Source organism: Acinonyx jubatus, chromosome D2, assembly GCF_027475565.1.
Source record: "Acinonyx jubatus isolate Ajub_Pintada_27869175 chromosome D2, VMU_Ajub_asm_v1.0, whole genome shotgun sequence".
In the NCBI taxonomy this organism is placed as follows: Eukaryota; Metazoa; Chordata; class Mammalia; order Carnivora; family Felidae; genus Acinonyx; species Acinonyx jubatus.
In genome coordinates this window covers 27,967,823-27,995,760 of record NC_069393.1, presented here as the reverse complement: position 1 = coordinate 27,995,760, position 27,938 = coordinate 27,967,823, and the positions used below count along the sequence as shown (strand labels likewise).

Genomic DNA, 27,938 nt, shown 5'->3' with positions numbered 1-27,938 from the left:
GGAGGACCATTCTCAGCTGCTAGAGGTTGTACCTTATCATGTGGCCCTCTCTACAGCATGGTAATTTGCTTCTTTAAGGCCATCAGAAGAATTACTCTCTAGTTTACTACAGTAGAGTTTTGTGTATTATAATGTAATTGCAGAAGTAACTATTGCATTTTATTCACAATTACAGCTCCAGTGAGGGGGATTATATAGGGTGTGTACCAATAGCTGGGGCAGGGATCTTGGGAGCCATATTAGAATCCTGCCTACCATGTAACTCAAGCTGGGTCAATCAGATCCTCTCTAAATCCCTGCTCTTTCTGTTACACAATTGTATTTTTATGGACATCCCACACAAAACACATACATAGTAATTGGTGAGAGGTGAGCAGAGTCTGGGAATTTTACCTTAGCTGCCTTACATGCTTTTGTACCTCATTTGAAAGAAAAAGAATTGGCAGCAACTGCATAGTTTTAGAGGCTTAGCCATCATTCACGTTTTTTGAATTTAATTTTTGTTGATTGCAGAATAACTCTAACTGTACATTTTAGACAACATATGTTAGGGAACTTAGTTCAAATTGGCCACAAAATTTTACTTAAGTTTTTGGGAACAAAACGTCATGAAGGTTTAGCTGGTAAATTACAGGCATCATGAAAAGTGATGGAAATAATTATGGAATTGCTGCATAGTGAATGACATTTGAAGCCTAAACAATTAATTGTGGGTTGCTTTATAGTCATCATATTACTTACAAATATATGTTCGCGGAAGATTGGAGATATATCCTACTGAGCACTAGAGCAACTTATTTATAGGGTTTTCCTACCTAATTGGTCCCCTAATGCCATGCCAGTTAAGAATTAAGAAATTGAAAAAGAACAGAGTCTTCTTTTTCTTTCTTTCTTTCTTTCTTTCTTTCTTTCTTTCTTTCTTTCTTTCTTTCTTTCTTTCTTTCTATTAGAATAGAACTTTATTAGTGGGTGTCATCAAAATTAAAGATGATTTGTACTTTTAAAGTATGCAATAAATTTGATACATTAATCATTTTTTAAGAAGTTTTTATTTTAATTACCCAGTGCTCATCACAAGTGCAATCCTTAATACCGATCACCTATTGCACAGGTACCCCCACGCTACTCCCCTCTGGTAGCCATCAGTTTGTTCTCTGCAGTTAAGAGTCTGTTTCTTGGTTTGCCTCTCTCTCTCTCTCTCTCTCTCTTGCCCTTTGCTTGTTTGTTTTGTTTCTTAACTTCCACATATGGTGAAATCATATGGTATTTTTCTTTCTTTGACTGACTTATTTTGCTTAGCATAATACTCTCGTTCCATCCTTGTCACCACAAATGGCAAGATTTCATTTTTTTTAATGTCTTAATAACATTCCATTGTAATTATATACCACATCTTCTTTATCCATTCATCAGTTGATGGTCACTGGGTTGCTTCCCTAATTTGGCTATTGTAGATAACCAAATATTTAGCATACAGGTGCATGTATCCCTTTCATTGTATTTGTATTCTTTCCATTAATGCCAGTATTGTTTGTATTCTTTCCATTAACGCCAGTAATGCAATTGCTGGAGTGTAGGGCAGTACTATTTTAAACTTTTTGAGGACCTCCCACCCCCTGTTTTCCGGAGTGATTGCACCAGTTGGTATTCTCAACAACAATGTAAGAGGGTTTCTGTTTCTCCACACCCTTGCCAACACCTGTTGTTTCTTACGTTTTTGATTTTACCTGGTCTGACCTGTATGAGGTTACATCTCACTGTAGTTTTGATTTGCATTTCCCTGCTGATAAGTGATGATGAGCATCTTTTCATGTGTCTGCTGGCCATCTGTATATCTTCTTTGGAGAAATGTCTGTTTATGTCTCCTGCCCATTTTTAAATTGGATTATTTTTTTTGGGGGGGGTGTTGAGTTTTAGAAGTTCTTTATATATTTTGGATACTAATTCTTTATCACATATGTCATTTGAAAATATATTCTCTTATTCTGTAGGTTGCCTTTTACTTTTGTTGATTGTTTGTTTTGCTGTGCAGAAGCTTTTTATTTTGATGTAGTCCCAATAGTTTATTTTTGCTTTTGTTTCCTTTGCCTCAGGGGACCTATCTAGAAAAAACTTGCTATGATGATGTCAGAGAAATTACTGTCTGTGCTTTCTTCTAGTATTTTTATGGCTTTAGGTCTCACATTTAGGTCTTTAATCCATTTTAATAAAAAAATCCATTTATTTTTGTGTATGGTGTAAGTGGTCCAGGTTCATTCTTCTGCGACTGGCTGCCTGGTTTTCCCAGCATCATTTGTTGCAGAGATTGTCTTTTACTCACTGGATATTCTTTTCTGCTTTGTTGATGCTTAATTGGCCATATAATTGTGGGTTTAATTCTGGATTTTCTATTCTGTTCCACTGATCTGTGTGTCTGCTTTTGTGCCAGTACCATACTGTTTTGATCACTACAGCTTTGTAATAATAACTTAAAGTCTGGAATTGCTATGCCTCCAGCTTTGTTTTTGTTTTTCAAGATTGCTTTGGCTATTTGGGGTCTTCTGTGGTTCAATACAGATTTTAGAATTGTTTTTCTTTTTTGTTTGTTCTGTGAAAAATGCTTTTGGTATTTTGATAAGTATTGCATTAAATGTATAGATTACTTTTGGTAGCATAGACATTTTAACAGTGTTTGTTCTTCCAGTACAGGAGCATGGAATGTCTTTCCATTTCTTTGTGTCGTCCTCAATTTCTTTTATCAGCATTTTATAGTTTTCAGAGTATAGATCTTTCACTTCTAGGTTAGATTTACTCCTAGTTATCTTATTATTTTGTTGCAGCTGTAAATTGGATTGTTTTCTTAATTTCTTTTTCTGCTGCTTTGCTATTGATGTATAGAAATGCAACAGATTTTGGTATGTTGATTTTGTATCCTGTAACTTTACTGAATTTGTTTGTCAGTTCTCAGTTTTTGGTGGAGTCTTTCAGGTTTTCTATATATGGTGTCATGTTATAGACATAACTAGCTAATACTGTTACAGACATTCACTAGCTAACAGTGAAAGTTTTCCTTCTTCCTTACCAATTTAGATGCCTTTTACTTCTTTATCTTATCTGACTGTTGTGGCTAGGACTTCGAGTATTATGTTGAATAAAAGGGGTGAGAGTGGACATCCTTGTTTCTTCCTGACCTTAGGGGAAAGGCTCTCAGTTTTTCTCCATTGAGGATGATGTTAGCTGTTACTATGATGAAGTATGTTCCCTCTAAACCTACCTTATTGAAGGTTTTTATCATGAATGGATGTTGTACTTTGTCAAATGCTTTTTCTGCATCTAATGAAATGATCATATGGTTCTTATCCTTTCCCTTATTGATGTGCTGTATCACGTTGATTGATTTGCAAATATTGAACCACCCTTGCAACTCAGGAATAAATTTCACTTCATTGTAGTGAATGATTTCTTAAATGTAGTTTTGAATTTGGTTTCCTAATATTTTGTTGAGGAGTTTTATGTGTATATTCATTAGAAATATTAGTTTGTAGTTCTCTTTTTGTTTATGGTATCTTTATCTGGTTTTGGTATCAGGGTAATGCTGGCATCATAGAATTAAGTGGGAATTTTGCCTTCATTTTCTATTTTTTTAGAATAGTTTGACAAGAATAGGTATTAACTCTTCTGTAAAATTTTTTAATGTTTATTTTTGAGAGAGAGAGAGAGAGACAGAATGCACATGAATGGGGGAGGGGGGCAGAGAGGGAAACACAGAATCCGAAGCAGGCTCCAGGCTCTGAGCCGTCAGCACAGAGCCCAACGTGGGGCTTGAACTCACAAACTGTGAGATGGTGATTGGAGCTGAAGTCGGACGCATAACATACTGAGCCACCCAGGCACTCCAGGTACTAACTCTTCTTTAAATGTCTGGTAGAATTCCCCTGGGAAGCCATCTGGCTTTGGACTTTGTTTGTTGGGAGATATGTGGTTACTGATTCAACTTTTTTGCTGGTAATTTGTCTGTTGAAATTTTCTATTTTCTCTTGTTTCAGTTTTGGTAACTTACATGTTTCTAGGAATTAATCCATTTCTTCTAGGTTGTCCAATTTGTTGGCATATAGTTTTTTATAATATGTTACAATTATTTGTATTTCTCTGGTGTTTGTTATTTCTCCTCATTTGTGATTTTATTTACTTGCATCCTTTCTCTCTTTTTCTTGGTAAATCTGGCTAGAGGTTTATCAATTTTACTGATTTTTTTTTCAAAGAACCATTTCCTGGTTTCACTGATCTGTTCTATTGTTGTTTTAGTTTCTGTATCATTAATTGCTGCTCTAAGATTTATTATTTCCTTCCTTCTTCTGATTTTACATTTTGTTTGTTGTTTTTCTAGCTCATTTAGGTGTAAACTTAGGTTGTTTATTTGAGATTTTTCTTGCTCTTAAGGTAAGCATGCATTGCTATATATTTACATCCTAGGACCACTTTTGCTGCATCCCAAAGTTTTTTGGAATGTTGTGTTTTCATTTTCATTTGTTTCCATGTACTTTTAATTTCTTTTTTGATTTCCTGGTTGACCTATTTTTTATTTAGTAGCATGTTATTTAACCTCCATGTATTTGTGGTCTTTCCAGATTTTTTCTTGTGGTCCATTTCTAGAGTTACAGCGTTGTGGTCAGAAAGGATGCATCGTATGACTTCAATCTTTGTAAATTTGCAAGGCTTGTTTTGTGGCCTAATACGTGATCTGTTCTGAAGAGTGTTCCATGTGCACTTGAAAAGAATGTGTATTCTACTGTTTTAGTATGGAATATTCTGAACTTTTCTGTTAAATCCATCTGGCCCAGGGTGTCATTCAAAGCCATTGTTTCCTTGTTGATTTTCTGCTTAGGTGATTTGTCCATTGATGTAAGTGGGGTATTAAAGTTCCCTAATATTATTATATTACTATTATTTACTTTATGTCTATTAAAATTCCCTAATATTATTATATTACTATTGATTATTTATGTTTGTTATTAACTGTTTTATGTATTTGGGTACTTTCATGTTGGGTACATAAATATTTACAAATGTTATATATTCTTGTTGGATTTTCCCCTTTATGATTATATAGAGTCCTTCTTTGCCTCTTGTTAGAGTCATTGTTTTAAAGTCTATTTTTCCAATATAGGTATTGCTGCCCTGGCTTTGCTTTGATATCCAATTAGTGATAGATTTTTCTCCATCCCTTTACTTTTTTTTTTTCTAAAGTTTTTTTTTGTTGTTAATTTTATTTTTTTAAATTTACATCCATATTAGTTAGTATATAGTGCAACAATGATTTCAGGAGTAGATTCCTGAATGCCCCTTACCCATTTAGCCCATCCCCCCTCCCACACCCTTTCCAGTAAACCTCTGTTTGTTCTCCATATTTAAGAGTCTCTTATGGTTTGTCCCCCTCCCTGTTTTTGTATTATTCTTGCTTCCCTTCCCTTATGTTCATCTGTTTTGTCTCTTAAAGTTCTCACATGAGTGAAGTCATATGATATTTGTCTATCTCTGAATGACTAATTTTGCTTAGCATAATACCCTCTAGTTCCATCCACGTAGTTGCAAATGGCAAGATTTCGTTCTTTTTCATTGCCGAGTAGTACTCCATTGTATATATGTACTGCTTCTTCTTTATCCATTCATCCATCGATGGACATTTGGGCTCTTTCCATACTTTGGCTATTGTTGGTAGTGCTGCTATAAACATTGGGGTGCATGTGTCCCTTTGAAACAGCACACCTGTATCCCTTGGATAAATACCTAGTAGTGCAATTGCTGAGTCGTAGGGTAGTTCTATTTTTAATTTTTTGAGGAACCTCCGTACCGTTTTCCTGAGTGGCCGCACCAGCTTGCATTCCCACCAACAATGCAAAAGAGATCCTCTTTCTCCGCATCCTCGCCAACATCTGTTGCTGCCTGAGTTGTTAATGTTAGCCATTCTGACAGGTGTGAGGTGGTATCTCACTGTGGTTTTGATTTGTATTTCCCGGATGATGAGCGATGTTGAGCATTTTTTCATGTGTCGGTTGGCCATCTGGATGTCTTCTTTGGAGAAGTGTCTATTCATGTCTTTTGCCCATTTCTTCACTGGATTATTTGTTTTTTGGGTGTTGAAGTTTGATAAGTTCTTTATGGATTTTGGATACTAACCCTTTATCTGATATGTCGTTTGCAAATATGTTCTCCCATTCTGTCGGTTGCCTTTAGTTTTACTGATTGTTTCCTTCACTGTGCAGAAGCTTTTTATTTTGACGAGGTCCCAATAGTTCATTTTTGCTTTTGTTTCCCTTGCCTCTGGAGACATGTTGAGTAAGAAGTTGCTGCGGCCAAGATCAAAGAGGTTTTTGCCTGCTTTCTCCTCGAGGATTTTGATGGCTTCCTGTCTTACATTTAGGTCTTTCATCCATTTTGAGTTTATTTTTGTGCATGGTGTAAGAAAGTGGCCCAGATTCATTCTTCTGCATGTTGCTGTCCAGGTTTCCCAGCACCACCTGCTGAAGAGACTGTCTTTATTCCATTGGATATTCTTTCCTGCTTTGCCAAAGATTAGTTGGCCATACATTTGTGGGTCTATTCTGTTCCATTGATCCGAGTGCCTTGTTTGTGCCAGTACTATACTGTATTGATGATTACAGATTTGTAGTGTAGCTTGAAGTCCAGGATTGTGATGCCTCTGGCTTTGGTTTTCTATTTCAAGATTGCTTTGGCTATTTGGGGTCTTTTCTGGTTCCATACAAATTTTAGGATTACTTGTTCTAGCTCTGTGAAGAATGCTGGTGTTATTGTGATAGGGATTGCATTGAATATGTAGATTGCTTTGGGTAGGATTGGCATTTTAACAATATTTGTTCTTCTTATCTAGGTGCATGGAATCTTTTTTCATTTTGTTGTGTCTTCTTCAGTTTCTTTCATAAGCTTTCTACAGTTTTCAGTGCATAGATTTTTCACCTCTTTGGTTAGATTTATTCCTAGGTATTTTATGATTTTTGGTGCAATCGTAAATGGGATCGATTCTTTGATTTCTCTTTCTGTTGCTTCATTGTTGGTGTATAGGAATGCAGCTGATTTCTGTGCGTTGATTTTATATCCTGTGACTTTGCTGAATTCATGGATCAGTTCTAGCAGTTTTTTGGTGGAATCTTTTGGGTTTTCCATATAGAGTATCATGTCATCTGCGAAGAGTGAAAGTTTGACCTCCTCCTGGCCGATTTGGATGCCTTTTATTTCTTTGTGTTGTCTGATTGGAGAGGCTAAGACTTCCAATACTATGTTGAATAAAGATATTTAGTCAGTTAAGGTAAAGTCTTATTTGAGCATCTAAATGGATAAAATCTCAAAAATCATAATTCTTACAACCTTGTTGACTTTATCCTCTTGATCAGTAAAAACTTCATGTTACTAATTCCACCCAAACTGAGAAGTCCTTTTGCCATGTTAAGCACTCTTATTATCGAGTTAACTTTCTAATTAAAAATGCACAGTTTTAGGATAAAAACGTAACTCTTCATTTCAAAGCTCCTCAGTAATAGAATGGTCCTAAATCGTACTACGTAATTACTTGAATAATGAGCCAACACACAAAAATGGGCAGTTTTGTAATCAAGATATTCTTCTGATAGAGTATGAAATTAGATACAAATACCTTTTAAGACACTATCTCTCTCACAGTATATTAGTTTCTCATTTTTTTTCATTTGCCCATATAACTATATAAGATCTGAGTATTAAAACTATGCAACATGACTTATCAAGAAAATATTAAGAATCAGGTAAAGATGACAAATTGAGCACAGCCTTATCTTCTCTTCCTCTCAAGACTCTATTAAAATCATACAGTTGAGATTAATGAAGAAATTGTGGTTTATATACACAATGAAGTACTACGTGGCAATTAGAAAGAATGAAATATGGCCCTTTGTAGCAACATGGATGGAACTGGAGAGTGTTATGCTAAGTGAAATAAGCCATACAGAGAAAGACAGATACCATATGGTTTCACTCTTATATGGATCCTGAGAAACTTAACAGAAACCCATGGGGGAGGGGAAGGAAAAAAAAAAAAAGAGGTTAGAGTGGAAGAGAGCCAAAGCATAAGAGACTCTTAAAAACTGAGAACAAACTGAGGGTTGATGGGGGGTGGGAGGGAGAGGAGGGTGGGTGATGGGTATTGAGGAGGGCACCTTTTGGGATGAGCACTGGGTGTTGTATGGAAACCAATTTGACAATAAACTTCATATATTGAAAAATAAATAAATAAATAAATAAATAATCATACAGTTGAGCAAACAAGTCACACTCCTTAAATGATCAGAGAGCAAACACACCAAACCTGGAACAGTGTTTATAGGGGAAATGCTCAGAGACAGGAGTAGGTTCACAGTCCTCAGTTGCCCTTTGCATAACTAAAAATATAATCCATTAGCTATATGGTATATGTAAATGTTCAAACTAAATAATGCAGAAAAAATTGTAATGAGTTACGCATGTATCTGTATTATATCTGTTTATTTAAATTTTTATCAACGTTTATTTATTTTTGGGACAGAGAGAGACAGAGCATGAATGGGCGAGGGGCAGAGAGAGAGGGAGACACAGAATTGGAATCAGGCTCCAGGCTCTGAGCCATCAGCCCAGAGCCCGACGCGGGGCTCGAACTCACGGACCGCGAGATCGTGACCTGGCTGAAGTCGGATGCTTAACCGACTGCGCCACCCAGGCGCCCCTATTTAAATTTTTAATTAAAAAATAGTAAATGTCAGTTTTGGAAAAGCTAAGATTAAAATATAAAATGGCCCACATAAATTTTCTTTGAAAAATTGCTACCGTAAATCCAATTCATAAGATTTGATTTTTCCCAAGAGGGTACCAAGCCGAATCATGACAAATCTATTTAAAAGTATCAAAGACGGGGCGCCTGGGTGGCTCAGTTGGTTAAGCGTCCGACTTCAGCTCAGGTCACGATCTCACGGTCCGTGAGTTCGAGCCCCACGTCGGGCTCTGGGCTGATGGCTCAGAGCCTGGATGCTGCTTCCGATTCTGTGTCTCCCTCTCTCTCTGCCCCTCCCCCATTCATGCTCTGTCTCTCTCTGTCTCAAAAATAAATAAACGTTAAAAAAAATTAAAAAAAAAAGTATCAAAGCTATTTGAATGTGCCATTTCAAACATAATATATCTAAGACAGAATTCTGGATTCCTCAAAATGTAACCTCCATTCCTAGATCTCCTATTCTCCTATTCTTAGATCATATCCAGATCCCACCACAATGCCTTCATTCAACATCAAAGAGGCTGTTCTCTGCTCAGAGAGGGACCACAACGAGGACTTCTGGTGGTATGTATTCCCTTCTATTGATCAAAATAATTCAATTCTGCCCCTAAAAGGTACTTGCCACTCAACAAAATAAGAACTGGACTTACCTTTCTTGGGAAATACATAACTAGACATGCTCTCCTTAGAAAAGAGTTTAACACCTTTTGTTACTGTTTCATGTTCCCCATAAATACCCCACTAGTGGCCTCTCTACCATTCCAAGGGTCGTATTCCTTCCTATCATATTTACTTTTTTTCCTGAGAGGCATTTTGGAAAACAGGACTTTCTCCATATTACTACATTGCTATTGATTGCTTAGGAACACTTGTAAGTAAACATTCTGGGCAGCTATACGTGTGGTAGCCAGAACCTAAATTTGGTTCTGGTCTTAAGAGATAAAAAAATAAAATAAAATAAAGAAAGCCCCAGCCCAATCCTTCAAGAACTCATAGGTTCCCATTCCATAAAAAGATTGCACCTGGACCATTCAGAGGGCGATAGATTTTCAGAAAACACTTAACTTCCACCAGAGAATTTATTTTAATGTCTCATAACAACCACACTGAGATTATTTTTATTATACCTAGCTTAAACTCTTCCAGGTGCAAGAACTCTTTCAGTTTCTTCTATCCTCTATGTAATACCTGCTTACAGAATTGAGACCTTATTAAATAACCTTTTCCATTTCTCTTTTTCAGGCCAACCAATTAAATAAATTAGAATTCACTTAACCTTTGTTCAAATATTAAATCCACATTTTAATTAATTCAAATTAACTTTCTTAATTTTTTTTAATATGAAACTAAGAACCACATGAAGATGCAGCTCCTGACTGGTCAGAATCGGTGTATAGGTGGGACTGAGAGATTAACAATCATTTTACATGTTCTAAATCTAAATGAGAGTTGAAGAATCTGCTATTGTTGGGAATTCAAATCAAATATATAAAAATTGACTGAGTACTTATCCAGGACAAGGTTCCAGGAAGGACAAATACAAAGAAATAAAAGACTCAAAGACATACCTCCTAAAAAAGTGAATAATCTAGCAGAAGAAAATAATATGAAGTATTTTATCTATTACATTAAAAGACAACACAAGATTAAAATAATTAATCAAAACAATAAAAAAGATACTATTTCTTGCTTATTGTCAAAGATTTAAAAGAATGATAAGAGTGTGGGCATAAATAAGAAAGTCAAGAGTGAAGAGAAACAGATACTAAGACACATTTGGTGTAAATACAAATTGGGAAAACAACTCTCAAGGGCAACTAGGCAACACATACCAAATCTTTTTAAAAATACATACTTTTGATCAGAAATTGCATGTCTAGGGATTTGTCCCAAGAAAATAAGCAGTTGAGTATTTAAAGATGCATATACGAGGAAGCAAGCAACATGTTTTATAACCATAAAAACTTACAAATAATCTAAATGTCCTACAACATGGAACTCTTTGAAAAAACACCTACGATAAATATACGGACATTAAGGGGGTGCCTGGGTGGCTCAAGTCAGTGTCCCACTTCGGCTCAAGTCACAATCTAATGGTTTTTGAGTTCCAAACCCACATCGGGTTCTGGGCTAACAGCTCAGAGCCTGGAGCCTGCTTCAGATTCTGTGTCTCCCTCTCTCTCTGCCCCTTCCCCACTCATGGACGTTAAAATGATGATGCAGCTGGCTATACATATATATATCAACATGGAAATATCTTAAAGATAGAATTAAAGGGAAAAATCAGTGTTTTAAAAAATATGTAATATTTCTATAAGTAACATGTATCACTGTTTTTATTTTATTTTTTTTAATTTTTAAACATTTTTTATTCATTTTTGAGAGACACAGAGAGACAGAGCACGAGTTGGGGAGGAGTAGAGAGAGAGGGAGACACAGAATCCGAAGCAGGCTCCAGCACAGATCCTGAGGTGGGGCTCGAACTCACAAGCCATGAGATCATGACCTGAGACGGAGTCAGATGCTTAACTGACTGAGCCACCCAGGTGCCCCCATGTATCACTGTTTTTAAAGACAATGTCCCCACACATTCTGATATACAATGTCTAGAGCAAAGTCTACAAATGTGAACTTCTAACATGCTCCCCCTCAACCTACACATATACACATGCACATGTTCACCTGGGTAATCCTGGTGCAAGTGTTCTGCAGGGTGCCTTTTGAGAAATAGCTGATGTTGAATTAGGAAGGATGAGAGACAAAGAATAGGAAATTAAAATATAATACATCAACTCAATGGACTATTATGCAGCCATTAAAATAATAACCACAATGACAGAAATAGAGTACATGACATAATTTTAAATTACATTAATCAACATCAAAAAAAATCTAGTGCAAAAATGGGCAAAGGATGGGGCACCTGGGTGGCTCAGTCGGTTAAGTGTCCAACTTCATCTCACAGTGAGTTCGAGCCTCATGTCGGACTCTGTACTGACAGCTCAGAGTCTGGAGCCTGCTTCAGATTCTGGGTCTCCTTCTCTCTCTGCTCCTCCCCCATTCATGCTCTATCTCTCTCTGTCTCTCAAAAATGAATAAACATTAAAAAAAAAGGGTTTTTTTAATGGGCAAAGGAATTTGTAACATTGATGAGCCTTGAGGGCATTATGGTCAGTGAGATAAGTCAGAGAAAGACACACTGTATTATATCAATAATATGTGAAATCTAAAAAACACCAAACTTATTAAAACAAAGTGTAGAGGGGCGCCTGGGTGTCTCAATCAGTTAAGTGTCGGACTTTGGCTCAGGTCATGATCTTGCGGTTCATGAGTTCAAACCCCACGTCAGGCTGGTACTGATTGCTCAGAGCCTGCTTCAGATTCTGTGTATCCCTCTCTCTCTCGGCCCCTTCCCCACTCATGCTCTGTCTCTCTCTCTCTCTCTCTCTCTCTCTCTCAAAAATAAACATTTAAAAAATCTTAATAAAGAAAAAGTGTAGAATGGTGGTTACCAGGGCTGGGTGGGGGAGACTGGGGAAATGTTTAAAGCTACAAACCTGCAACTAGTAGATAAATAATTCCTGAAGATCCCACGCACAGCATGGTGATTACAGGCAACTGTACTATATTATAGATTTCAAAGTTTGTAAGAGACTAGATATTAATTGTTCTCACCATAAACAAAACAAGTTTGTAACACAATGGAGGTGTTGGCTATGCTATGATGCTAATTATACCACAATATATGAATTCATCAAATCAACATGTTGTACATCTTAAACCTACACAGTATTATATTTCAATTAAAACTCAATTTTTAAAAAGTAGGCAAATGACTTGAAAGAAGTTTCTCCAAAGAAGACACACAGATGGCCAAGAAGCACATGGAAAGAGCTCAACATCATTAGTCACTAGGGAAATACAAATCAAAATCATAATGAGATACCACTTCACATTTACTAAGATGGCTATAATTTTTAAAAATGGAAAATAAGTGTTGGCTAGAAAGTAGAGAAATTGAAACCCTCATACCTTGCCAATGTGAGTGTAAAATGGTGCAGCTGCTACGGAAAACTGTGGCTGTTCCTTAAAATGCAAAACATTACCATATGATCCACAATTCCACTCCTAGGTATATACCCAAGAGAAATGAAAACAGATGTTCAAAGACTTGTATGTAAGAGTTCATAGCAGCATTACTCACAATAACAGCCAAAACAACACAGTGATAAGTGGATAAACAAGATGTACTATGCCTATACAATCGCATATGATTCAACCACAAAAAGAAATCAAACACTTGTACATCAACGTTCACAGCAGTGTTATTCACAATAACCAAAAAATAGAAACAACCTAAGTGTCCATGATTAGACAAAAAGAAAACCAAAATATGGTGTACACATACAGTGGAATATTATTCAGCCAAAAAAGAAACGAAATTCTGGTACACACTGCAACATGGAAAACTTTAGAAACATGCAAGTGAAATAAGTCAGACACAAAACGATAAATACTTTAAGATTCTACTAATATAAGTTACTTATGTAGACAGAAATTATAGACAGATAACAGGCAGGGGCTGGGGGGAGGAATGAGGAATTATTATCTAATTGATGTAGACTTTCTGTTTGACATGATGAAAAAGTTCTATCAATGGACAGTGATCATCGCTGTACAACTTTCCAAATATACTTAATGACCCTGAATTGTACACTCAGAAATAGTTAAAATGGTATGTTGTTGTATGTATTTTTTAAATTTATTTATTTACTTTGAGAAGGGGGAGGGGCAGAAAGACAAAGGGAGAGAGAGAGAATCCCAAGCAGGCGCTGACTGTCAGCAGAGCCCAAGGCAGTGGTGATCCCACAAACCACGAGATCATGACCTGAGCCAAGATCAATAGTTGGGTGCTTAGCCAACAGAGCCACTCAGGTGCCTCTGTTATATATATTTTATCACAATTTTTTACACGTACAAAACAGTAAAACATTGTCAAATAATGTACATAAAATAAATGACATAGTAATATATCCTATAATAGCACTTGAATTTTGAAAACATTACGCTAAGTGAAAGAAGCTGGCACAAAAACACACATATCATATGATTCCATTTATATGAAATGTACAGAACAGGCAAATCTATAAAGACAGAAAGCAGATTAATGACTGCTTATTTGGAGCTGGGGAGAGTGGAGAACTGGGGGGTGATTGCTTATTGGGCACAGTGTTTCCTTTTAGAATAAAACTATTCTGTAATATATAGTGGTGATGGTAACACATCATGAATGTACTGGAAGCTCCTGAAGTACACATTTTAATGGTTAAACTGGTGAATTTTAAGTTCTGTGAATTCACTTCAACAAAACAAAAGCAGAAAAATTGTCATGTACACAATTAAAACTATGTAAAATAAATATACAAGGGAAACGACAAAGTTGAAATGCCAAAAAATAAAAATAAAAAAGCCTTAGGTGGATTAAACTGACTTTCTTTTTATTTTTTCAAAATTTTTATTTACATGTTTATATTGTTTTCATAACAAAAAGAGAATTATAATGTACCTACTATCTGTATATACATATATACACACATATATACAACACATATATATATATATGTATTTACTTATTTATAATCAAGTATCTACTATAGCACTATGCTAGGAATTTTCATGAATCATGAGTGCTTTCCTACATGCTGGGTAAATAGGAAACATTTGATAGAAATGTGGAAGTGAGGAAAGGAATCTAGTTATAGGGAAAATACTGAATGCATTAGTTATATATTGCTATTTTACAAACTACCCCAAAACAGGGCAGCTTTAAACAACCAATCTTTAGGAGACATCTTTGTATATGTAAAGAATGAGCATAGATAAGCTCTCTAAACTCAAGACTTGATTTACCTATATAATTTAATAGCTCCAAAGAGAAATCAGAATTAGTAAGAGCATTCTTTTGTAAAGATATAGGACAGTGTTACAGTTATAATTCCTTAAAGTTATATGAAAACTGGCCTGTGGATCTAGGTGTTCCCCAGTCAGTCATCACCATGATACACTGATTATAGCTGTATCTTGATATAACCATTAAAATTGTTTCTATGACCTCTGTCCTTAATTTCAGTTACCGGTATAAAAAAATACTTAGAAACCCCCTACCATCAATTCTACATATAGAGCCAGTACAGAGAGTTTCAATCCACTTCTTGTGAATCCAATTCTTGTAAATAAGCTGAATGTAAGACTTCACTCTTAACAAATTTATTCTGCCCTTTGATACTTAACTGGGACGAAAACTAAATTAAGATTTATTTGGTAGGTCCAGTTCTTTGCTATCCCAAAGTCAATGGTACTACCTTGGAGAACCTAAGGTTGAGTAGCACACTGGCATCACATCCTTTAAGAAAAAAAGATTCAGGATTGGAGGGGAAGATGGCACTGGAGTAGGATAACCCTAGCTCACCTCATCCCATGAACACAACTAGATAACTATCAAATCATCCTAAGTACCCCAGAAATTGATCTGAATATCAGCAGAACAAACTCCACAACTAAAGGTAGAGAAGAGGTCACATCGAAGAAGGTAGGAAGTATGGAGACATGGCCTTGGAGAGAAAAGGACTGTGGCTACTGCAGTGGGGAGGGAGCCGCAGTCAAGAAAAAGGCAAGACACAAACTAGCACACAGAAGAACACATGGAGGAAAGGATTCCCCACAGCAATTGGCTTGGAAAGTGAGAGGGAGCAAATTTCATGAGTTCTTGTAACAAGCCAGGCTTAAAATCTAGAATTCTAAAGGTCAGTGGGCTTGGCTCTGGGAGAGCTCAGAAGATATTGATGCTACTTGTGGAGAAAAGTCAGGGCAAACAGCCCATGCACATACACCATAAAAAAAGCAATCTGAACAGTGCCTGAGGCACACAGTGGGGAGGTTAGTTGCTTATCTTAGAAGGTGTCCCAGAGAGGCAGTGTTCACAGAGAGACCCCTGGGGTACCAGAGGAACTGACAGATGCCATTTAACTCCCTCACCCCTCAGCATAAACACAGAACCACTTATGGGAACCAGCACAGCATCAACACTTACTACCTAACTTGCTTAGGTGCCAAGTCCCTTTACCCACACTCTGGAGGAACTACCCTTCCCAGTCATGCTTGCCACAGTCCCAGCATAGCAGGCCCCCTCCCCCAGAAGACCAACCCAAAACCCCTTCCAACACTGCGTCTCCTGATCCAGGAGTTTTGCAAGGCCTCAGTTCCAGTGGCAGCACTGACAGGTCTCATTTCACAAGCAGACCAGAGCACACCTAGTTAAAACTCATCAAATTCAGGCCAGGACCAAACACTGCCCAGAAAAAGTAAAGGGAGACTCTGCAGATTACTGGCCTAAAGGATAAAGTGGCCAGGGGACAACAGCAGAGCACACATAACACACATTAGAGACATTCCCAGAAGTGCCAGATCCTGGAAAACAGGGACAATACACTGCAGAGCATTATAGTGCCTTTTTTTGTTTGTTTATTTGGAGAGATAGGGAGAAAGAGTGAGAGAGCAGGGGAGGTGTAGAGAGAGGGAGAGAGGGAGGATCCCAAGCAGGCTCTTCACTGTCAGCGTAGAGCCGAATGTGGGGCTCTATCCCATGAATTGTGAGACCATGACCTGAGCCAAAACCAAGAGTCAGACGCTTAACCAACTGAGCCACCCAGGTGCCCTGGAACCTTTTCTTCATAAAGCCATTACCCTCAAGAAACAGGAGATATAATTGACTTTCTAACACACAGAAATAGCCACAGACACTTAGACAAAATGAGAAGACAGAGGAATTTATCCCAAATGAAAGAACAGGAAAAGGCCATAGCCGAGATCTAAGCAAAATAGATATAAAGAACATGGCTGATGGATAATTTTTAGCAATTATCATAAGGATACTTATTGGACTTGAGAAAAAAGTGGAGGACATCAGTGAGACCATTAACACAGAAATAAGGAATAACATAGCAGAGATAAAGGGCTCAACAAACAAAATGAGAAACACATTTGACGGAATGAAAAGCAGGCTAGAAGAAGTAAAGAAATGAATTAATGACCCAAAAGACAAAGTAATGGAAAGTGATAAAGCTTAAAAAAAAAAACAAGAAAGAAAAAATCATGCAAAACTAGAATAGACTTAGGGAACTCAGCGACTCCATCAAATATAATAACATTCATATTATAAGAATCCCAAAAGAAAGAGAGTAAAAGGGGGGCAAAGAATTTATTTGAAGAAATAATAGCAGAAAACTTCCCTAATCTGTCAAAGGAAACAGATATCCAAATGCAGGAGGCACAGATACCCCCCCCCCCAAAAAAAAATCAACAAAAGCAAATCCACACCAGGATATATTGTAATTAAATGGCAAAATATAGTGATAAAAAAAGGTATCAAAAGCAGTAAGACAAAAAGAAGACAGTTACATACAAAGGAAACCCTATAATGTTATCAGCGGAATTTTCAGTAGAACCTTTCTAAGACAGAAATAAGATAATATATACAAACTGCTGAATCAGAAAAACCTGCAGCCAAGAATACTCTATCCAGCAAAGCTGTCATTAAGAATAGAAGGAGAGACAAAGCGTTTCTCCAATAAACAAAAACTAAAGGACTCTGTGACACTAAGCCAGCCCCTCAAGAATATTAAAGGGGACTCTTTTGAGTGGTAAGAAAAGACCAAAAATGACAGTATGAAGGTAGTAAACACAAAAGCAGGAAAAATGAGTATTTCTGAAAAAATCAAAGAACTCTCAAAATAAAAGGATGTAAAAATTGACACCATACACATAAAACGTGGAGAGGAGAAGAGTAAGAGTGGGTTCAAACTTAAATGACCATCAACTTAATGTGGACTACTATATGCAAAAGATGTTATATAAAAACTTACTGGTAATTAAAAAATCTAAAACCACTAATAAATGTGCAAAGAATAAAGAGAAAGAAATCCAACTATACCTATAAAGGAAAACAGCAAACCATGAAAGAGAGAAAAACAAGAAAGGAGCAGAGAAAATCTTCAGAAATATACACAAAACAAATAATAAAATGGCAATAAATACATATCTATCAATAATTACTTAGAATATAAATGGACTAAACGCTCCAATCAAAAGACATAGAGTGACAGAATGGATAAAAAGCAAGACCCATCTATATGCTGCCTACAAGAGACTCATTTTAGACCTAACAACCCCTGAAGATTGAAAATGAGGGATGGATGACTGACAAATAGGCAAAGAGGATATATATACACACAATGGAATATTATTCAACAATCAAAAAGAAAGAAATCTTGCCATTTTCAACAACATGGATGGAACTAGAGTGTATTATGCTAAGCAAACTAAGTCAGAGAAAGACAAATATCATATGATTCACTCATATATGGGATTTAATTTTAAAAAACAGATGAACATAGGGGAAGGGAAGCAAAAATAAGATAAAAACAGAGAGGGAGACAAACCATAAAAAAACTCTTAAATACAAAGAACAAACTGAGGGTTGCTGGCAGGATGCTAGGTGGGGTGATGGGCTAAATGGGTGATGGGCTTAAGGAGGTCACTTGCTGGATGAGCACTGGGTGTTATATGTGAATGATGAATCACTATATTCTATTCCCGAAATCATTACTACACTATATATTAAGTAACTTAGATTTAAATTTAAAAGGATAGAGTAGAATAGAATAGAAAAAATAAAAATAAAAAATAAATTAATTTCATTAAAATAAAATAAAATCTGTACACTTTAAAAAAAAAAGGGGAGGGGGAGCCAAGATGGCAGAACAGCATGGAAGTTTTTTGTGCATCTCGCGACCATGAAATACAGCCAGACCAACACTAAACCATCCTGCATACCTAGAAAACTGATCTGAGGATTAACACAACAATTTGCACAACCTTCACCACAGAATTCAGCAGGTACACAGCACGGAGAGGTGAACTTGGGGAGAGAGAAGCCATGGAGGGCAGGGAGGTGCTGTTGTGTGCAGAGAGATGATGGAGACAGTGGGGAGAATACGAAAAAGCACCCCTCCCCAAAAGCAGATGGAGAGAAAGTGGAAAATTGGAAACAGCCACAAGGACTGAACTAAAAAGGGAGAAAGGAGAAAGGAGAGGGTTTAAATTCCATTAAGACTATAAACAGGGGGAGTGCAGCGAGTCTGCAACTCTACAGCTCGATACCTGGCAGTGCTCTGGTGGGGAGGTTCTTGGGCCACACAGGGAGAAGCAGTTCCACTGCTGGAAGGACATTTGGTAGAGGCTGAGAGACAACCTGGGCCCAGCAGACCCCAGAGAATGGCCACATTTGCTGATGCTGGAACAAGGTCGTTAAGGGCAAAGCCTGGTGCCAGATGTGTGTTGTGATTTTCCATAATCCCTGAAACACTGCTGCTACAATATCTCACGAACTTTTTCTGGGGCAGGCTGGCACCTGGCCACAGTTGCTGGGCTTCAGCAGCAGCACGGTCCCATGAACTTTCCTGGGTGCAGCTGGCATTCGGCCATTGCTCAGTGACACCCTCTGCAGAGGGGCGGAACGGGTCAAAGCAGCAGTCCCTCAGAAGTAAGGGGCTGGAGAAAACAGCCGTATCTGAGATAAAACTCAGGAGAGAGGTACTACATGGAGCACAGTCACAGACAGTGTAAAAGTGGGGGAGTGGACAAAAGCTGAAGACAAAGGACAGATGCGCAATTGCTGATGCGGGAGAACACAGTTCCAATACTAGAGACTGGGTAGCTGAGTGACACCATTTTCACTGCTCCTGTGCATGTGCATACACACCTCCAAGCGCCACAACAATCCACCCCAGTAGGCTAGCAGTGCCATCTAGTGGAGAACGGAGCCTTTACACTAAGCCCCGCCCAAATGGGCCAACATCACTCTTCAAGAACAGAAGTCTCACTGCCTACTTAGTTTATAGACTATAAAGCATATCATAATCTAACTTCTAGGAGAAAATGAAGTAATTTCAGTCATATTTCAGACTGTTAGCAGGTCCCTCTGTTCACTTTTCTTTTTTTTTTCTTTTTTCTCTTTTTCATTTCTTTTTCTTGAACACAGAAAGAAAAAATTCATTTTTATTTTCAATTTTTATTAAAAATATTTTTAACTTTTTACATTTTTTACTTTTGTGTAATTTTTTCAAATTCTAGTTTACTTCCATCATTTTATTTTAGACTAATTCACTGTATTCATTTTTTTAAAATTTTCAAATGATTTCCTTTTTTTCTTTTTCATTTCTTTTTTTTCTTGAACACAGAAAGAGAAGAAATTCATCTTTATTTTTAATTTTTATTAAAAACATTTTTCTTTAATTTTTCTCTACTGTGGTTTTACTTTTAAGTTTTTTCAAATTCTAGTTTACTTCCATCATTTCATTTTAGTCTACTTCAGTGTGTTCATTTTTTCAAATTTTCAAATGATTTCCTTTTTTTTTTCTTCGTTCCCTTTTTTCTCTACTCTATCAAACCACTTCCAATACCCAGACCAAAACACACCTAGGATCTAGCATCATTTATTTCATTTTGTGTGTGTGTGTGTGTTTTTAATTTTTTTTAATTTCAATTTTATCTTAATTTTAATTTTTTCTACCTCATTAATTCCATTTCTCCCTTCAAAATGACAAAACAAAGGAATTCACCCCAAAAGAAAGAGCAGGAAGAAATATTTACCCAACACAGATACAAGCAAGACGTCTGAACCAGAATTTAGAATCATGATAATAAGAATACTAGCTGGAGTCAAAAATAGATTAGAATCCCTATCTGCAGAGATAAAAGAAGTAAAAACTAGTCAGGATGAAATAAAAAAATTCTATAATTGAACTGCAATCATGAATAGATGCCACGGCAGCAAGGATGGATGAGGCAGAACAGAGAATCACTGATACAGAGGACAAACTTATGGAGAATAATGAAGCAGAAAAAAAGAGGGAGATTAGGGCAAAGGAGCACAATTTAGGAATTAGAGAAATCAGTGACTCATTAAAAAAGAACAACATCAGAAAAAAAAAAAAAAAAAGAACAACATCAGATTCATAGGGGTCCCAGAAGAGGAAGAGAGAGATACAGGGGTAGAAGGGTTATGTGAGCAAATTATAGTGGAAAACTGCCCTAACCTGGGGAAAGACACAGACATCAAAATCCAAAAATCACAGAGGACTCCCATTAGATTCAACAAAGACTGACCATCAACAAGGCATATCATAATCAAATTCACAAAATACTCAGGCAAGGAGAGAATCATGAAAGCAGCAAGGGAAAAAAAAGTCCTTAACCTACACGGGAAGACAGATCAGGTTTGCAGCAGACCTATCCACAGAAACTTAGCAGGCAAGAAAGGAGTGGCAGGATATATTCAGTGTGCTGAATCAGAAAAATATGCAGCCAAGAATTCTTTATACAATAAGGCTGTCATTCAAAATAGGAGAGAGAAAAGTTTCCGAGACAGACAAAAATTAAATGAGTTTGTGACCACTAAACCAGCCTGCAAGAAATTTTAAGGGGACTCTCTGAGTGGAGAAAAGATGAAAATACAAACAAATACCAAAGGCAACAAAGATTAGAAAGGACCACTACAAACTCCAACTCTACAAGCAACATAATGGCAATAAATTCCTATTTTTCAGTACTCACTCTAAATGTCAATGGACTCAATGCTCCAATCAAAAGGCATAGGGTAACAGAATGGATAAGAAAATAAGATCCATCTATATGCTGTTTACAAGAGACCCACTTTAGACCTAAAGACAACTTCAGATTGAAAGTAAGGAGATGGATGGGTGCCTGGGTGGCTCAGTCGGTTGAGCGTCTGACTTCGGCTCAGGTCATGATCTCACGGTTTCTGGGTTCGAGCCCCGCATCAGGCTCTGTGCTGACCACTTGCTCAGAACCTGGAGCCTGCTTCAGATTCTGTGTCTCCTTCTCTCTCTGCCCCTCCCTCGCTCACGCTTTGTCTCACTCTGTTTCTCAAAAATAAATCAATGTAAAAAAATTTTTAAAAATAAAAAGAAAGTAAAGAGATGGAGAACCATCTATCATGCTAATGGTCAACAAAAGAAAGCTGGAGTAGCCATACTTATATCAGACAATCTAGACTTTAAATTAAAGACTGTATCAGAGATACAGAAGGGCATTATATCGTAATTAAGGAGTCTATCCACCAAGAAGACCTCACAATTGTGAACATTTATGCACCAAATGTGGAAGCGCCCAAAAACATATATCAATTAATCACAAACATAAAGAAACTCATCAGTACTAATACCATAATAGTAAGATACTTCAACACCCCACTCACAACAATGGACAGATCATCTAATCAAAAAATCAACAAGGAAACAATGGCTTTGAATGACACACTGGACCAGATGCATTTAACAGATATATTCCGAACATTTCATCCTAAAGCAGCAGAATATACATTCTTCTCCACTGCACATGGAACATTCTCCAGAATAGACCACATACTGGGACACAAATCAGCTCTCAGCAAGTAGAAAGATATCGAGATCATACCATGCATATTTTCAGATCACAACGCTATGAAACTCGAAATCCACCACAAGAAAAAATTTGGAAAGGTAACAAATACTTGGAAACTGAAGAACATCCTACTAAAGAATAAATGGGCTAACAAAGAAGTTAAACAGGAAATTAAAAGTATATGGCACCAAGTGAAAATGATAACACCACAACCCAAAAGCTCTGGGACGCAGCAAAGGCAGTCATAAAAGGAAAGTATATAGTAATCCAGGCCTTCCTAAAGAAGGAAGAAAGATCTCAGATATACAACCTAACCTTACGCCTTAAGAAGCTGGAAAAAGAACAGCAAATAAAACCTAAAACCAGCAGAAGACAGGAAATAATAAATATTAGAGCAGAAATTAATGCTATCAAAACCAAAACACATCAATGAAACCAGAAGCTGGTTCTTTGAAAGAATTAACAAAATTGATAAACCACTAGCCAGTTTGATCAAAAAGAAACAGGAAAGGACCCAAATAAATAAAATCAAGAATGAAAGAGGAGAGATAACAACCAACACAGCAGAAATAAAAACAATAATAAGAGATTATTATGGGGCGCCTGGGTGGCGCAGTCGGTTAAGCGTCCGACTTCAGCCAGGTCACGATCTCGCAGTCCGGGAGTTTGAGCCTCGCGTCAGGCTCTGGGCTGATGGCTCAGAGCCTGGAGCCTGTTTCTGATTCTGTGTCTCCCTCTCTCTCTGCCCCTCCCCCGTTCATGCTCTGTCTCTCTCTGTCCCAAAAATAAATAAACGTTGAAAAAAAAAAAGATTATTATGAGCAATTCTATGCCAATAAAATGGGCAATCTGGAAGAAATGGACAAATTCCTAGAAACATATACACTACCAAAACTGAAACAGGAAGAAATAGAAAATTTAAACAGAACCATAACCAGTGAAGAAATCAAATCAGTAATTAAAAATCTGCCAAAAAACAAGAGCACAGGGCCAGATGGTTTTCCAGGGGAATTCTACCAAACATTTAAGGAAGAGTTAACACCTATTCTCAAAACATAGAAATGAAAGGAAAACTTCCAAACTCTTTCTATGAAGCCAGCATTACCTTGATTCCAAAACCAGACAGAGATCCCACTAAAAAGGAGAACTATAGACCAATTTCCCTGATGAACATGGATGCAAAAAACCTCAACAAGATATTAGCCAACCGGCTCCAACAATACATTAAAAAAATTATTTGCCATGACCAAGTGGGATTTATACCTGGGATGCAGGGCTGGTTCAATATCCATAAAACAATTAACATGATTCATCACATCAATAAAAGAAAGGAGAAGAACCATATGATCCTCTTAATAGATGCAGAGAAAGCATTTGACAAAATACAGCATCTTTCTTTATAAAAAGCCTCAAGAAAGCAGGGATAGAAGAATCATACCTCAAGATCATAAAAGCCATATATAAACAACCCAACACTAATATCATCCTCAGTGGGGAAAAACTGAGAGCTTTCCCCCTAAGGTCAGGAACAAGACAGGGATGTCCACTCTTGCCACTGTTATTCAACACAGTATTGGAAGTCTTAGCCTCTGAAATCAGACAACAAAAAGAAATAAAAGGCATCCAAATTGGCCAGGAGGTCAAACTTTCACTCTTCTCAGATGATATGATACTCTATATGGAAAACTCTACAGACAACACCAAAAAAACTGCTAGAACTGATCCATGAACTTAGCAAAGTCGCAGGATATAAAATCAACGCACAGAAATCAGCTGCATTCCTATACACCAACAATGAAGCAACAGAAAGAGAAATCAAAGAATCGATCCCATTTACGATTGCACCAAAAATCATAAAATACCTAGGAATAAATCTAACCAAAGAGGTGAAAAATCTATGCACTGAAAACTGTAGAAAGCTTATGAAAGAAACTGAAGAAGACACAACAAAATGAAAAAAGATTCCATGCACCTAGATAAGAAGAACAAATATTGTTAAAATGCCAATCCTACCCAAAGCAATCTACATATTCAATGCAATCCCTATCACAATAACACCAGCATTCTTCACAGAGCTAGAACAAGTAATCCTAAAATTTGTATGGAACCAGAAAAGACCCCAAATAGCCAAAGCAATCTTGAAAAAGAAAACCAAAGCCAGAGGCATCACAATCCTGGACTTCAAGCTACACTACAAATCTGTAATCATCAATACAGTATAGTACTGGCACAAACAAGGCACTCGGATCAATGGAACAGAATAGACCCACAAATGTATGGCCAACTAATCTTTGGCAAAGCAGGAAAGAATATCCAATGGAATAAAGACAGTCTCTTCAGCAGGTGGTGCTGGGAAACCTGGACAGCAACATGCAGAAGAATGAATCTGGGCCACTTTCTTACACCATGCACAAAAATAAACTCAAAATGGATGAAAGACCTAAATGTAAGACAGGAAGCCATCAAAATCCTCGAGGAGAAAGCAGGCAAAAACCTCTTTGATCTTGGCCGCAGCAACTTCTTACTCAACATGTCTCCAGAGGCAAGGGAAACAAAAGCAAAAATGAACTATTGGGACCTCGTCAAAATAAAAAGCTTCTGCACAGTGAAGGAAACAATCAGTAAAACTAAAGGCAACCGACAGAATGGGAGAACATATTTGCAAACGACATATCAGATAAAGGGTTAGTATCCAAAATCCATAAAGAACTTATCAAACTTCAACACCCAAAAAACAAATAATCCAGTGAAGAAATGGGCAAAAGACATGAATAGACACTTCTCCAAAGAAGACATCCAGATGGCCAACCGACACATGAAAAAATGCTCAACATCGCTCATCATCCGGGAAATACAAATCAAAACCACAGTGAGATACCACCTCACACCTGTCAGAATGGCTAACATTAACAACTCAGGCAGCAACAGATGTTGGCGAGGATGCGGAGAAAGAGGATCTCTTTTGCATTGTTGGTGGGAATGCAAGCTGGTGCGGCCACTCAGGAAAACGGTACGGAGGTTCCTCAAAAAATTAAAAATAGAACTACCCTACGACTCAGCAATTGCACTACTAGGTATTTATCCAAGGGATACAGGTGTGCTGTTTCAAAGGGACACATGCACCCCAATGTTTATAGCAGCACTACCAACAATAGCCAAAGTATGGAAAGAGCCCAAATGTCCATCGATGGATGAATGGATAAAGAAGAAGCAGTACATATATACAATGGAGTACTACTCGGCAATGAAAAAGAACGAAATCTTGCCATTTGCAACTACGTGGATGGAACTAGAGGGTATTATGCTAAGCAAAATTAGTCATTCAGAGATAGACAAATATCATATGACTTCACTCATGTGAGAACTTTAAGAGACAAAACAGATGAACATAAGGGAAGGGAAGCAAGAATAATACAAAAACAGGGAGGGGGACAAACCATAAGAGACTCTTAAATATGGAGAACAAACAGAGGGTTACTGGAGGGATTGTGGGAGGGGGGATGGGCTATATGGGTAAGGGGCATCAAGGAATATTATACTGAAGTCATTGTTGCACTATATGCTAACTAATTTGGACGTAAATTAAAAAAATAAAATTAAAAAATAAAATAAGTGGCTAAATATATGCTCATATGCATGTTTTAATTTAAGCACATTTAGATAATTGTTTTATTTTTTTGTTTTTGTTTTTTTGTTTTTGCTTTTTTTTTTAGAGAATTGTTTTATATAACATAGTACTTTTGTTTGATTTTTAAAATATAAGCTGAATGGTTGGTATCTTAGAAATCTGTAAATAAGTGTCTTCATTTAAGCTTTATTTTTTATCTAATGATATAAACACTTGTTAAAAGCAAATTGGTATAAAAGGTATGTACTGCTATGTTTATTGCAGCATTATTTACAGTAGCCAAGTTATGGATGCAACCTAAGCATCTATCAATATATGAATGGATAAAGAAGATGTGGTGTATAGGTACAATGGAATATTACTCAGCCATAAAAATGGATGAAATCTTGCTATTGTGACAACATGATGAATTTAGAGGGATTATGCTAGGTGAAATAAGTCAGATGGAGAAAGACAAATACCATATGATTTCACTTATATGTAGAATCTAAAAACAAAACAAATGAACAAACAATAACCAAGAAGAACAGACTCATAAAGAGCAAACTAGTGGTTACCAGAGGGGATGGGAGTAGAAGGATAAGTGAAATAGATGAAGATTAAGAGGTACAAACTTTCAGTTATAAATAAGTCACAGGGATGAAAAGTACAGTATAGGGAATATAGTCAATAATATTGTAATAGGTTTTTTTTTTTTTTAATTTTTTAACCAACAAAATGGATTTATATGGGAATAGCAGAGAACTGCAATTTGGAACATGCAAGCTATAGCCAAACCGCAGGCAAGTCCATCAAAGGAAGGAGAGGAGTGTTATTTGGACAAGTTGGAAGGGGTTGTTTTGAACCAAAGTCCACTAGAGAAAACCAAGAGTTCAGGGTGTGATAATGGTTTCTCATTTGCTGGGCTACTGGGTTAGTCAGTTTGTTGTAGGAGATGCGGTGTCCATTTTTCCCTGTTAGGACCTGTAATCGTGATTCTTTGCTGTTGTGGATGCTTCTTTTGGGGTCTGTAAGTGATGATTCTTCTGTAATTGACTTCTGGTGGTATAGAGCATGAAAGCTCCCTGGATTGTAAAAGTTTTGTATGGTGACAAATTGTCGAATCACTATGTTGTACACCTGAAACTAATATATATCAACCCTACTTCAATTAAAAAAAAGAAAACTAGTATGAAAGATTTTTAATGAAAAAACATTCCCTATCTCATGCATCCCATTCTCATATCTGACTTTCCAGATACGATAACCACCTTTGACTCGTATAGTTGTTTATTCTGGTATTTAATTTCAGCTTTCTAAATAGTATTGTTTAACTACTATTTCTTGAACTTTTAGCTTCAGAGTTTTATCTATTGATTTTTTACTATATAGCCTTCAGCTTTTTAAAATCTTAACTTCTGAAATACATGACGATATTTGGTTCAAGCAATATTCAGAGTTCATATTACTATGATTATGTAGTTATTATTCAATCACATATTATATCATGGTTACATTTCCTTTCTACTAGAACCTTTGTTTTCCCAGGCATTTATAATTATGTTGTTCTTTTTCATCTGCTTAATTTTCTATATGATTACCACTGATTCATCCCTAAATTCTATGACAGAACTATTAATCTGTCATTATATTTAAACATGTCAGATAATAGATTTCTTTCCCTCTCTCTTGCCATCTATGCTTCCCCCCCCTTCCTCTCCCTTTGTTCTTTCCTCTTTCCCTCCATTTCTCCTTCCTACCTTTCTGCTTTCCTTCCCTGCTTTTATCCAGTATCCCTCCGAGAGCCTTCTGTCCTCTGCTCTATTCTGGACCAGTTGCTCTCAAACCTGCTGCTCACATGTCATCCTGGGATCTCCCTTCAGTCCTCTCCTGTAATGTATTTTATTGTTTCCTGGATCACATCTTCCTCTTTCATTGTTTAGTTTCTCAGTATAAGGAGGCAGGTAGCAGTAGCTTCCTCATAAAGGGTCAATGAGAGGGAAAATATATCTTTCAACTTTGCATGTGTGAAAATGT

At 36.9% G+C, this 27,938-nt stretch overlaps 1 protein-coding gene across 1 annotated transcript in view; it reads left to right on the top strand.

Moving 5' to 3' along the window:
• CTNNA3 (catenin alpha 3) overlaps nt 1–27,938 on the top strand; it is a 1,731,503-nt gene that overhangs the window by 418 nt on the left and 1,703,147 nt on the right. The gene's annotated exons all lie outside the window — the stretch shown is intronic.